This window comes from Hylobates moloch, unplaced genomic scaffold (genome assembly GCF_009828535.3).
Source record: "Hylobates moloch isolate HMO894 unplaced genomic scaffold, HMol_V3 SCAFFOLD_1, whole genome shotgun sequence".
In the NCBI taxonomy this organism is placed as follows: domain Eukaryota; kingdom Metazoa; phylum Chordata; class Mammalia; order Primates; family Hylobatidae; genus Hylobates; species Hylobates moloch.
In genome coordinates this window covers 112,165,934-112,178,687 of record NW_026652276.1, presented here as the reverse complement: position 1 = coordinate 112,178,687, position 12,754 = coordinate 112,165,934, and the positions used below count along the sequence as shown (strand labels likewise).

Sequence of the window (12,754 nt, the reverse complement as noted above, 5' to 3'; positions counted from 1 at the left end):
AGCTACATAAACTTCTGTTCTTTATAAAATACCAACTCTAAGGCCGAGCGTGGTGGCTCATGCCTATAATCCCAGCACTTTGGGAGAATGAGGCAGCTGGATCACCTGAGAACAGGAGTTCGAGACCAGCCTGGCCAACATGGTGAAACCCCTTATCTAATAAAAATACAACATTTAGCTGGGTGTCATGGCAGGCGGCTGCAATCCCAGCTACTCGAGATGCTGAGGCTGCAGAATAGCTTGAACCTGGGAGGGGGAGGTTTCAGTGAACCGAGATCATGCCACTACACTCCTGCCTGGGTAACAAGAGCAAAACTTCATCTCAAAAAAAAAAAAAAGTTTACCTCTACATGATGAGCCACATCTCTACTCAGTGTGTGAAAAATAAATTCTTTTTTTTTCTGCCACCCCAGACTTCTGGGAAAGGAGCCTGGAGCTGTGCCCAACCACCCCAGCCTTTGCCCTCAATTGCAAACAGAGTGGAGTGTCTCTTAGCTCAGGAGTTTGTGCTACTCAAGAGTTTACACAAATAAAAAGCTGAGAAATACCGCTTGCTGAAAGGGGTGTGAAAGGCAAAGGACAAACCGGTTGTCCTCTGAAGTGGAGACACTTCTATTCTATGTTGGGCTATGATCCTGGAGAATGCAGGAAGGGAACGAATTTTGCCCATTTTCCAATGAGAGACCCCTTGTGGTAAGACAGGCTCTTCTCTCTCTACCTGGTGAGTTACTTCGTCTCTTTGGTACCCAATTTCCTCATGTTTACAATTAGGGAGTGAAACGACACATCCCCTAAGACTCTTTCCTCTTAGCCGTTCTATGAGTTAATTAATGAGATTTGTTTTCCCATTAGCATACATCCAAAAAGGTACTCAAGGTAGGTTTTCTGTATTTCCTGGAATCATGTAACTGCTCAAGATGAAGTGGTAGTATTTGCAGGAGAAGCCCTTCCTTGCTTCCGTTATTTCCGTTTTAGAGACAAAATCTCTCCCTGTCACCCAGGCTGGAGAGCAGTAGTGCAATCCTGTCTCACTGCAACCTCAAACTTCTGGCCTCAAGTGATCCTCCCATCCCAGCCTCTAGACTAGCTGGGACAACAGGCATACACTACCATGCCCAGCTAATTTTTAAAATTATTTTGGGCTGGGCACAGTGCTCATGCCTTTAATCCCAGCACTTTGGGAGGCCAAGGCAGGCAGATCATCTGCTAGTTCAAGACTAGCCTGACTAACATGGTGAAACCCGGCTCTACTAAAAATACAAGAAATTAGCCAGGCATGGTGGCACACACCTGTAATCCCAGCTACTTGGGAGGCTGAGGCAGGAGAATCACTTGAACCCAGAAGGCGGAGGTTTCAGTGAGCCAAGATCACGCCATTGCACTCCAGCCTGGGCAACAAGAGTGAAACTCCATCTCAAAAAATAAATAAATAAATAAAAAATAAAACCAAAAAACAAAAAAAACCCTAAAAAATAAAAATATAAATAAAATAAAATTATTTTGTAGAGACAGGGTCTCACTATGTTGCTCAGGCTGGTCTCAAACTCCTGGCCTCAAATGATCCTTCTGCCTCAGCCTCCCAATGTGCTGGGTTTCTAGGTGTGAGACATTGTGCCTGGCCCTTCATTGCTTTTTAATAAACTTAATTACCTTCTTTTGAATATCTTTAGAACTACAGTGGTTTTGGCTTTTGAGGCTAGAGTTGATTTCCATAAATAGTCATTTTGAGCCAGATCTTTTGAATAAAGTGAGTGGCCAGAGATGATGCCACAATTTTGGCTAAAACAGTTTCCCAGAGAGCAGGCCGTGAACTCTAAAATGCTGTATGCCGGTCACCAGGCCACAGTTCACTCTTCTTGCAAACTCAGAATTACAAATTAAAAAAATTATAAAATTTAATTAATTAATTTTATTTTTTTTTAGACAAGGTCTCTCTCTGTCACACAGGCTGGAGTGCAGTGGTGTGATCTTAGCTCACTGCAACTTCCGCCTTCCAGGTTCAAGCGATTCTCCTGCCTCGGCATCTCATCTAGCTGGGATTACAGGCATGTGCCACCACGTCTGGCTAATTTTTGTACTTTTTTTTTTTTTTAGATGGAGTCTTGTTCTGTTGCCCAGGCTGGAGTGCAATGGGGCAATCTCAGCTCACTGCAACCTCTGCCTCCTGGGTTCAAGTGATTCTCCTGCCTCAGCCTCCCGAGTAGCTGGGATTACAGTCCCTCACCACCACACCTGGCTAAGTTTTGCATTTTTAGTAGAGATAGGGTTTTACCATGTTGGCCAGGCTGGTCTTGAACTCCTGACCTCAGGTGATCCACCAGCCTCGGCCTCCCAAAGTGCTGGGATTACAGGCATGAGTCACCACACCTGGCCTAATTTTTGTAGTTTTAGTAGATATGGGGCTTCCTAATTTTTATACTTTTAGTAGATACAGGGCTTCACCATGTTGGCCACGCTGGTCTCAAACTCCTGACCTCAAGTGATCTGCCTGCCTCAGCCTCCCAAAATGCTGGAATTACAGGCATGAGCCACTGTGCCCAGCCAATTCTTTCTAATATCAAAGGAATCACCAGAGTCTTCTCTTTCTTTTGATTCATTTATTTTCTTGGTTCTGAAATTTTTTTTAAATATGGAATGCTTCGTGAATTTGTGTGTCATCCTTTCACAGGGACCATGCTCATCTTCTCCGTGTCATGCCAATTTTAGCATATGTGCTGCTGAAGTGAGCACTGGTTCTGAATTTATTTATTTATTTATTTTTGAGACAGGGTTTCACTGTGTCTTCCAGGCTGAAATACAGTGGCACGATCATGGCTCACTGCAAACTTCACTTCCCAGGGCTCAAGCAATCCTCCCGTCTGGGCCTCCCAATGTGTTGAGATTACAGGCATGAGCCACTGTACCCAGCCTGGAATGTTTAACTGCTGACTTTGATGCCTGGTTTTGGTTGTACTAAACACTCCCACTACTTATTTCTTTAAAAATTACTGGTTTGTTCAGCTCCTTAAAAGGATCTTTGGTGTTTTATATATCAAAATATGTGAGGCCAGGCATGGTGGCTCAGGCCTGTAATCCCATCCATTTGGGAGGCCAAGGTGGGAGGATCACTCTAGGCCAAGAGTTTGAGACCAGACTGGCTAACATAGTGAGACCCGCATCTCTACAGGAAAAAAAAAGAAAGCTGGGTGTGGTGGTGCAAATCTGTAGTCCTAGCTACTTGGGAGGCTGAGGCAGAACTGCTTGAGCCCAAGAGTTTGAGGCTGCAGTGAGCTATGATCGTGCCACTGCACTCCAACCTGGAAAACAGAGCGAGGCCCTGCCTCCAAAATAAATAAATAAAATAAAATAGACAATAGAATCTTCTGAGCTTTTCACCCTTTCCACAGGTTATAGGTGCCTGCAAGAAATAGTGAATGTTGAAGGTAGACATTTTTCATTGCAATGTAAGTAGGATACCTTTCTAACCATGTTCCTGTGCAGACATAGAATGAAAAACCAGTTGGCTGGGGCTATAGCAGGAATTCAGGAATAGTGCAGATGGCTCTATTTGAAGGACCTTTTCTTTTCTTTCTTTCTTTCTTTTTTTTTTTTTTTTTTGTATTTTTTTAGTAGAGACGGGGTTTCACCGTGGTCTCGATCTCCTGACCTCGTGATCCGCCCGCCTCGGCCTCCCAAAGTGCTGGGATTACAAGCGTGAGCCACCGCGCCCGGCCTCTTTCTTTCTTTCTTTCTTTCTTTTTTTGAGACTGTTGCCCAGGCTGGAGTGCTGTGGTGTGATCTCAGCTCACTGCCACCTCTGTCTCCCAGGTTCAAGCAATTCTTATGCCTCAGCCTCCTGAGTAGCTGGGATTACAGGTGTGTACCATAACGCCCAGCTAATTTTTGTATTTTTAGTAGAGGTGGGGTTTCACCATTTGGCCAGGCTATTCTTGAACTCTTGGTCTCATGTGATCCTCCAACCTCGGCCTCCCAAAGTGCTGGGATCACAGGCATGAGCCACCGTGCCTGGCCAATACCCTCCTCTTAAGTCTGGATTAGACCTGCTGGCTTGCTTCTTTTTTGTTTTTTTATGAGACAAGGTCTTGCTTTGTCCTCCAGGCTGGAGTGCAGTGGTGTGATAGTTCGCTGCAGCCTCAACCTCCTGAGCTCAAGAGATCCTCCTGCCTCAGCCTCCTGAGTAACTGAGACCACAGGCACATGCCACCACTCCCACCTAATTTTCTGTAGAGGCAGGGTCTCACTATGTTGCCTAGGCTGGTCTTGAACTTCTGGCCTCAAGTAATCTTCTCATTTCAGCCTCACGAAGTGCTGGGATTACAGGTGTGAGCCACTGTGCCCAACAAGAAATAAGAAGGTTTAATTTATTGGTGTAAGCTGTCCGGTTGGCTGTGCAGAGAGCTGCTGATGTGAGTGGATTCAGGGCCAGGGTGAGAAGGCGTGATCCTTACGAGCTTCTCTGCACCTCCACTTTCTGGAAAAGGGCAGGGTCCCCACAGTCAGACTCCTCACCAGCTCTTGGTAGGCCCTGACTCAACAACCTTCTGATTTGTTGTCATTGTGGTTCCTGGAATGTGGCACTAAGCACTATTTTTTTTTTTTAGTCTGGGTCTCACTCTGTTGCCCAGGCTGGAGCGCAGTTGTGCAATCTCAGCTCACTGCAATCTTGACCTTCCAGGCTCAAGCAATCCTTCTGCCTCAGCCTCCAAAGTAGCTAGGATCACAGGCACCCACCACTACACCTGGCTAATTTTTGTATTATTATTATTATTTTTAGAGATACTGGGTATCCCTATGTTGCCCAGGCTGATCTTGAACTCCCAGGTGATCCTCCCACCTCAGCCTCCCAAAGTGCTGAATTTACAAATGTGAGTCATCACAACCCGGACAGTGTTTTTTAAAAAAACAAATTAAGATTTTATTTCAAAATTTAAACAAGATTTTAAAATGTTTACATTAGCCTGAGTGCAGTGGCTCATGCCTATAATCCTAGCAATTTGAGAGGCCGAGGCAGGTGGATTACCTGAGGTCAGGAGTTCGAGATCAGCCTGGCCAACGTGGTGAAACTCTGTCTCTACTAAAAATACAAAAATTATCCAGGCATTGTGGCACACGCCTGTAATCCCAGTTACTCAGGAGGCTGAGGCAGGAGAATCGCTTGAACCCAGGAGACAGAAGTTGCAGTGAGCTAAGATCATGCCACTGCACTCCAGCCTGGATGACAGAGAGGGACTCTGTGTCAAAAAAACTAATAAATGAATAAATAAACAAACAAACAAACAAATAAATAAATAAATAAAATGTTTAAATTATTTTCTTAGTTGGGCATAGTGGTGTGCACCTGTGGTTCTGGCTTCTTGGGGGGCTGAGGTAGGAGGATGGCTTGAGCCTGGGAGATAGAGGCTGCAGTGAGCTATGATCATACCACTACACTCCAGCCTGGGTGACAGAGCAAGACCATTTCTCAAAAAAAAAAAAAATTATTTTCCTCTCAGTCCCAAGTATTCTAACAAGTCTTGACGGCCCCAATTTTGAGATGACAGCCTGTGGCAAGGGCCTGGCAAACAGGTCCCGTGTGTATTATTGAGGTCATTGTGGAGTAACATTTCTTTGGGCACATCAGCCTGTGGGTGAAAGTAAAGTTGGGTGCGGTGGCTCTCCCTGGATTCCTTGATGCTTTTAATACCGAGTCTCTACATTACTCTGAGCCACATTGACATTTGTGCACCAAGGTGCGTGGTGTGGTCCCAGTGCCCACAGGATCGCTTGTGAGAACTGCTCCTTCAGCCCCACCTGTGGCCTCTCCTCCAGGGTGAAGTCTGGTTCCTGATGTTCATGCCCCTTCTCACCAGGGTACATGGGCATCACTGCCTCCAAAACACCTGATTGAAATCTGTTCCTGGTGGGGCTGCCTCACCTGTCCAGGATGGCTTTCTCTGAAGCCAATTCTTCCACCACAGTGGAAGTAAGGAAAATTATGAAAACTTGCAGGGCACAGTGGCTCATGCCTGTAACCCCAGCACTTTGGGAGGCTGAGGGGGGCAGATCACTTGAGGTCAGGAGTTTGAGACCAGCCTGGCCAACATGGCAAAACATGATCTCTACTAAAAATACAAAAAATTAGCCAGGTATAGTGGCATGCATCTGTAATCCCAGCTGCTCAGGAGGCTGAGTCATGAGAATCGCTTGAACCCAGAGGTGGAGGTTGCAGTGAGCCAAGATCATGTCACTACACTCCAGCCTGGGTGACAGAGCAAGACTCAGTCTCTAAATAAATAAATAAAATTATGAAAACTCCCTCTTGAATATATGGGCACCTCCTGAACAGGAGGTGATTGAGGGGAGGTCGTGGCAGGCGGGACAGGGTATCCTGTCAGGGCAGGAGCTGGGACTTCAGTGTATTTAGTGTTTGGACCTCAGTGGTGCCCTTTGTCACAAGTATCAATCTGCATCCACTGACTTATATGGGGGAACCTGGGGAAAAACCAGTGATATGGTTTGGTTATTTCCCCACCCAAATCTCATCTTGAATTTTAGCTCCCACAATCCCCACGTGTTGTGGGAGGGACCCAGTAGGAGGTAATTGAATCATGGGAGCAGGTTTTTCCCGTGCTGTTCTCATCTTCCCTGCTGCCATGTAAGATGTGCCTTTGGTCTTCCTTTGCCTTCTGTCATGATTGTGAGGCCTCCCCAGCCATGCTGAAAAGTGAGTTCATTAAACCTCTTTTCTTTATAAATTACCTAGTCTCAGGTATGTCTTTATTACCAGCATGAGAATGGATGAATACAACCAACCTCAATAGCTTAAGTGGGTCCAGCCACCACTCCAGAAGATACAGGATTATAAACCATGGTGACAATCACATGGTGCTAACTCAGCACACGTACAAAGTATATGAGCTGTGAGGCTGTGATGGTCTCCACCTAGACTTTTATAGTAGAGATGGGGTTTCACCATGTTGGTCAGGCTGGTCTCAAACTCCTGACCTCATGATCCACCTGCCTTGGCCTCCCAAAGTGCTGGGATTACAGGTGTGAGCCACTGCACCAGGCCAAAAATGCGGATTTTTGAGTGTCTCCCAGGGCTCTGAATCTAAATTTCTGGATGTCTAAATCTTTGGATATCTAATTTTTCATAACTTTCTGGTGATTCTTAAGCACATTAAAATTTGAGAACCGCTGCTCTATGTCCAATATCATTTTAACCTGGAAAATATGCACTCACCAACCCTTCAATCAATGTTATTATCTGAGTTTGCCTGATCATAAAGGTCACCAGAAGGATTCATAAAAATACACATTCTTGGGCTGGGCACCGCGGCTCACGCCTGTAACCCCAGCACTTTAGGAGGCCGAGGCAGGCAGATCACGAGGTCAGGAGATTGAGATCATTCTGGCCAACGTGGAGAAACCTTGGCCAACATGGAGAAACCTTGTCTCTACTAAAAATACAAAAAAAAAAAAAATTAGCTGGGTATGGTGGCATGTGCCTGAAATTCCAGCTAGTCAGGAGACTGAGGCAGGAGAATCGCTTGAACCCAAAAGGCGGAGGTTGCAGTGAGCTGAGATCATGCCACTGCACTCCAGCCTGGTGACAAAGCAAGACTCTGTCTCAAAAGTAAATAAATAAATAAATAAATATAAATAAATAAAACACACTCTTAGATCTCTCTGCTGGTGGGGATCATGTATGAAACAAAGCCCAAGAATCTACATTTATTTATTTATTTTTTATGCTTTTTGCTTTTTTTGAGATGGAGTCTTCCTCTGTCACCCAGACTGGAGTGCAGAGGTGTGATCTCGGCTCACTGCAACATCTGCCTCCCAGGTTCAAGCTATTCTCATGTCTCAGCCTCCTGAGTAGCTGGGATTACAGGCGCATGCCACCACACCAGCTAAATTTTGTATTTTCAGTAGAGATGAGGTTTCACCACTTTGGCCAAGCTGGTCTTGAACTTCTAACCTCAGGTGGTCTGCCTGCCTTGGCCTCCCAAAGTTCTGGGATTAAAGGCTTGAGCCACTGTGCCTGGCCTTAATATATTAAATTTAAAATGTTAATATATAGTGTCACCCAAGAGGAAATTCCAGCTTATTTTTGATCAATTATTTCTATTCTTACAGTAATTACCACACTCATTCTTGACTTCTTTTTTCAATGATCTCTATCTCTAGACCATTCAAGAATGTTCTATTAACATATTAACATTTTAAAAATATTTGATTTTAAGAATATCAACCCCCTTGGCTGGGTTCAGTGGCTCACATCTGTAATCCCAGCACTTTGGGAGGCTGAGGCATGTGGATCACCTGAGGTCAGAAGTTCGAGATCAACCTGACGAACATGGTGAAACTCCGACTCTACTAAAAAAATACAAAAATTAGCCAGGCATTGTGGTGGGCACCTGTAGTCCCAGCTACTCCAAAGCCTGAGGCAGGAGAATCGCTTGAACCTGGGCAGCAGAGGTTGCAGTGAGCCGAGATCGAGCCACTGCACACCAACCGGAGCAACAGAGTTACACCCTGTCTCAAAAAAATAAAAATAAGAAATAAAAATAAAAAATAAAAATAAGAAATAAAAATAAAAAATAAAAAGAAAAAGAATATCACTATCAGTCATTCATTGATATATCTGGAGATCTGAGATAAGATAATAGCTGTGGCACCGCTATGGACCAGAGAGGGGACAACAGGCTTCCCCAAGGGCAGCTGTAGTTCAGTAATCCATTTACAAAACTCCTTTCTGAAGTCTCCGTCTTTTTCTTTTTTTTTTCTAAGAGTCTCACTCTGTCACCCAGGCTGGAAGTGCAGTGGCGTGATCTTGGCTCACTGCAGCCTCTGCTTCCCAACTTCAAGTGATTCTCCTGCCTGTCTTCCAAGTAGCTGGGACCACAGTCATGTGCCACCACACCCAGCTAATTTTTGTAATTTTTTTAGCAGAGTTGGGGTTTCACCATGTGGGCCAGGCTGGTCTCAAACTCCTGACCTGAGGTGATCCGCCCACCTCGGCCTCCCAAAGTGCTGGGATTACAGGCGTGAGCCGCCGTGCCCAGCCTAATTTTTGTATTTTTAGTAGAGGTAAGGTTTCACCATGTTGGTCAGGCTGGTCTCAAACTCCTGGCCTCAAATGATCTACCTGCCTCGGCCTCTCAAAGTTCTGGGATTACAGGCGTGAGCCACCATGCCTGGCCTCTTTTTTCTTATGGCTGAGTAGTATTCCATGATATATACACGGCACATTTTTCTTTATCCACTCATCTGCTGATGGGCTCTGCCAGTTTGATCCCAGCTGGACATCTGAGGGGCCTGTCTGCCCGTTAGTACCCCATCCCAGGATAAGGGAACTGGGGATGAGGGAATGCATATGTTGTGTTTCTCAGCTCTCCTTTAGAGGTTGGGTATAACAGAAAGGCTTGTAGGATCACTGGAAGCTGGAGTGATTGGATTCTTTCACAGACCCTGTCTGTTCCCACAGAGAGGAGGGAGTGAAGGTTGTGAAGAGCTTGTCTCTGCCGTCTTTGGCCTGAGCTGCTGGTAGGAGCAATAGTGGCTGGCCCAATGGCCTGTAGGTGCCGGCTTTGTTGAGGGGTGGGGTGTAGGCTCTCAACCCTTCCTGGGAGGGCTTCCAGGGCTGTCGGGAGCACAACAAATTGACATCTAGAGGCTCTGGAATCTTTTTTTTTTTTTTTTTTTTTAACAATCAGACGGAGTCTCTCGGTTGCCCAGGCTGGAGTGCAGTGGCACGATCTCGGCTCACTGCAACTTCCACCTCCCAGGTTCAGGCGATTCTCCTGCCTCAGCCTTCCGAGTAGCTGGGACTACAGGCGTGTGACCACACCTGGCTAATTTTTGTATTTTTTTAAAAATTTTATTTATTTATTTATTTTGGAGACAGAGTTTCACTCTTGTTGCCCAGGCTGGAGTGAAGTGGTACGATCTCGGCTCACTGCAACCTCTGCCTCCCAGGTTCAAGCGATTCTCCTGCCTCAGCCTCCTGAGTAGCTGGGATTACAGGCACACGCCACCATGCCCGGGTAATTTTGTGTATTTTTAGTAGAGATGAGGTTTCGTCATGTTGGCCAGGCTAGTCTCAAACTCCTGACCTCAGGTAATCCACCTGCCTCGGCCTCTCAAAGTGCTGGGATTATAGGCATGAGCACCACACACGGCCCTGGAAGCTGTGGAATCTGCCCCAAGGGAGACTTCCTGAGGAAAACCAGAGGCCGCATTAATGGCCCTTTGCCTGCGTGGCCACATGGGATTCTCACAGCAGCCCAAAGAAGGGGCTTGAGCAAGGGAGTTCTCCTGGCCCCCAATTTAGGGGCAGAGAAACAGCTCAGCAAGACTGAGAACTCATCTCTGATTACCCAGTGAGTTGTGGAGATCGGATTTCCACTTGTCATACTGCCTTTACATCTTGGCTTTTCAGAGAGAAGTTGTGCATTCAGCCCCTTTCAAAGGCAGAAAAGTGTTGTCGAAAAATATACCAGGGGCCAGACATGGTGGCTCACGCCTGTAATCCCAGCACTTTGGGAGGCTGAGGCAGGTGGATCACCTGAGGTCTAGAGTTCAAGACCAGCCTGGCCAACATGGTGAAACCCTGTCTCTACTAAAAATACAAAAATTAGCTGGCTGTGGTGGCAGATGCCTGTAATCCCAGGTACTCTGGAGGCTGAGGCAGGAGAATTGCGTGAACCTGGGAGGCAGAAATTGCAGTGAGCTGAGATCACACCACTGCACTCCAGCCAGGGCATCAGAGTGAGACTTCGTCTCTGAAAAATAAATAAAATTTTTCAGGCGCAGTGGCTCACACCTGTGATCCCAGCACTTTGGGAGGCTGAGGTGGGTGGATCACCTGAGGTCAGAAGTTTGAGACCAGCCTGACCAATGTGGCGTAACCCCGTCTGTACTAAAAATTCATAAACTCGCCTTGCATGGTGGTGGGCACCTGAAATCCCAACTACTCAGGAGACTGAGGCAAAAGAATCGCTTGAACCCGGGAGGTGGAAGTTGCAGTGAGCCAAGATCGCATCATTGCACTCCAGCCTGGGCAACAGAGCAAGACTCTGCCTCAAAAAGAATAATAAATAAATAAATAAATAAATATTTAAAAAATAGTATTAAAATTAAAGAATAAAAATGAAAATAAACCACCCAGATGGTGCTCTAAAACAATAGATGATCTCAGGAGGATGTGCCCCCAACACTGGTGCTGAAATACACTTGGAGTAGGGGCTCCTCTTACCTTATGCTGGGGGTCAGGGGTGGAGGGTGCTCTGCTGTGAGTCTCTGCACCTGCTCCCTGGAGGGTTGGATGAGGGCTAAGCACTCCGCGAGAGCAGCTTTGAAAGGCACTGAGCCACCCATGGCTGGCCGTGTCCTAGGAGGGAGACCCAACAGTTAGGCCAGCCAGGTCCAATGTCCTCAAGGTTAACCTGCCTTACTGCTTTGGGTCTACACAACATCCACCAAAAGGAAGTTGCTACCAAGAGCCCCACTGTGCAACAGACAGGCTTTGCTGCTATGAGAGCAAGGCCTTGGAATCAACTTTTGAAGGTTTGCGTGAAAATAACATTAACAGGCTGGGTGCAGTGACTCATGTCCATAATTCCAAAACTTTGGGAAGCTGAGGTGGGCAGATCACCTGAAGCCAGGAGTTCGAGACAAGTATGGCCAACATGGCGAAACCCCATCTCTACTAAAAAAAAAAAAAAAAAAAAAAAGACAAAAATTAGCCAGGCATGGTGGTGCGTGCCTGTAATCCCAGCTACTTGGGAGGCTGGGGCAGCAGAATTGCTGGAACCCAGGAGGTAGAAGTTGCAGTGAGCCAAGATCGCACCACTGCACCCCAGCCTGGATGACAGAGTGAGACTCAGTCTCAAAACAAAAGAAGCCACACAGCCTATCTATAAGGTAGTTTTCTGGAAAGCTGTGAGTTGTCAAAATCAAGAAAGATACCAAAGGCTAAACATTCTTCCATGAAAGGCAGTTGAAAATGAAATGGTGGCCAGGCACAGTGGCTCATGCCTATAATCTCAGCACTTTGGGAGGCTGAGGCAGGCAGATCACGAGGTCAGGAGTTCGGGACCAGCCTGGCCAACATGGTGAAACCCCATCTCTACTAAAAATACAAAAATTAGCCAGGCATAGTGGTGCATGCCTGTAATCCCAGCTACTCAGGAAGCTGAGGTAGAATTGTTTGAATCTGGGAGGCAGAGGTTGCTGTTAGCCAAGATTGCACTGCTGCACTCCAGCCTAGGCTACAGATTGAGACTCAGGCTCAAAAAAAAAAAAAAGAGGCCGGGTGCGGTGGCTCATGCCTGTAATCCCAGCACTTGGGATGCTGAGGCAGGCAGATCATGAGGTCAGGAGATCAAGACCATCCTCACCAACATGTTGAAACCCTGTCTTACTGAAAATACAAAAATTAGCTGGGTGTGGTGGTGCATGCCTGTAGTCCCAGCTACTCAGGAGGTGGAGGCAGGAGAATCACTTGAACCCATGAGGCGGAGGTTGCAGTGAGCCGAGATAGTGCCACTGCACTCCATCCTGGGAGACAGAGTGAGAATCCATCTCAAAAAAAAAAAAAAAGAAAAGAAAGAAAAGAAAAGAAAAAAAGAAAAGAAAAGAAAATGACATGGTGTATGACTGGGGGACTGGGGCTGTGGAGGGAGGTGCCCACCTGCACGGCAGGAGGGCAGGAGGGGAGGGGCTCTGACCCAGGATCCACCAAGAGGCTCTGAACCTTTCCAGGGAACCA

The 12,754-nt window shown here is 46.5% G+C and overlaps 1 non-coding gene across 1 annotated transcript; it reads right to left on the bottom strand.

Annotated features, from left to right (window-relative positions):
• Window positions 1-2,623: 2,623 nt before the first annotated feature.
• Window positions 2,624-2,730, bottom strand: LOC116809790 (U6 spliceosomal RNA). Its single transcript, XR_004369975.1, has one exon. It is a non-coding gene; the product is annotated as a U6 spliceosomal RNA (small nuclear RNA).
• Between the last annotated feature and the right edge of the window lie 10,024 nt (window positions 2,731-12,754).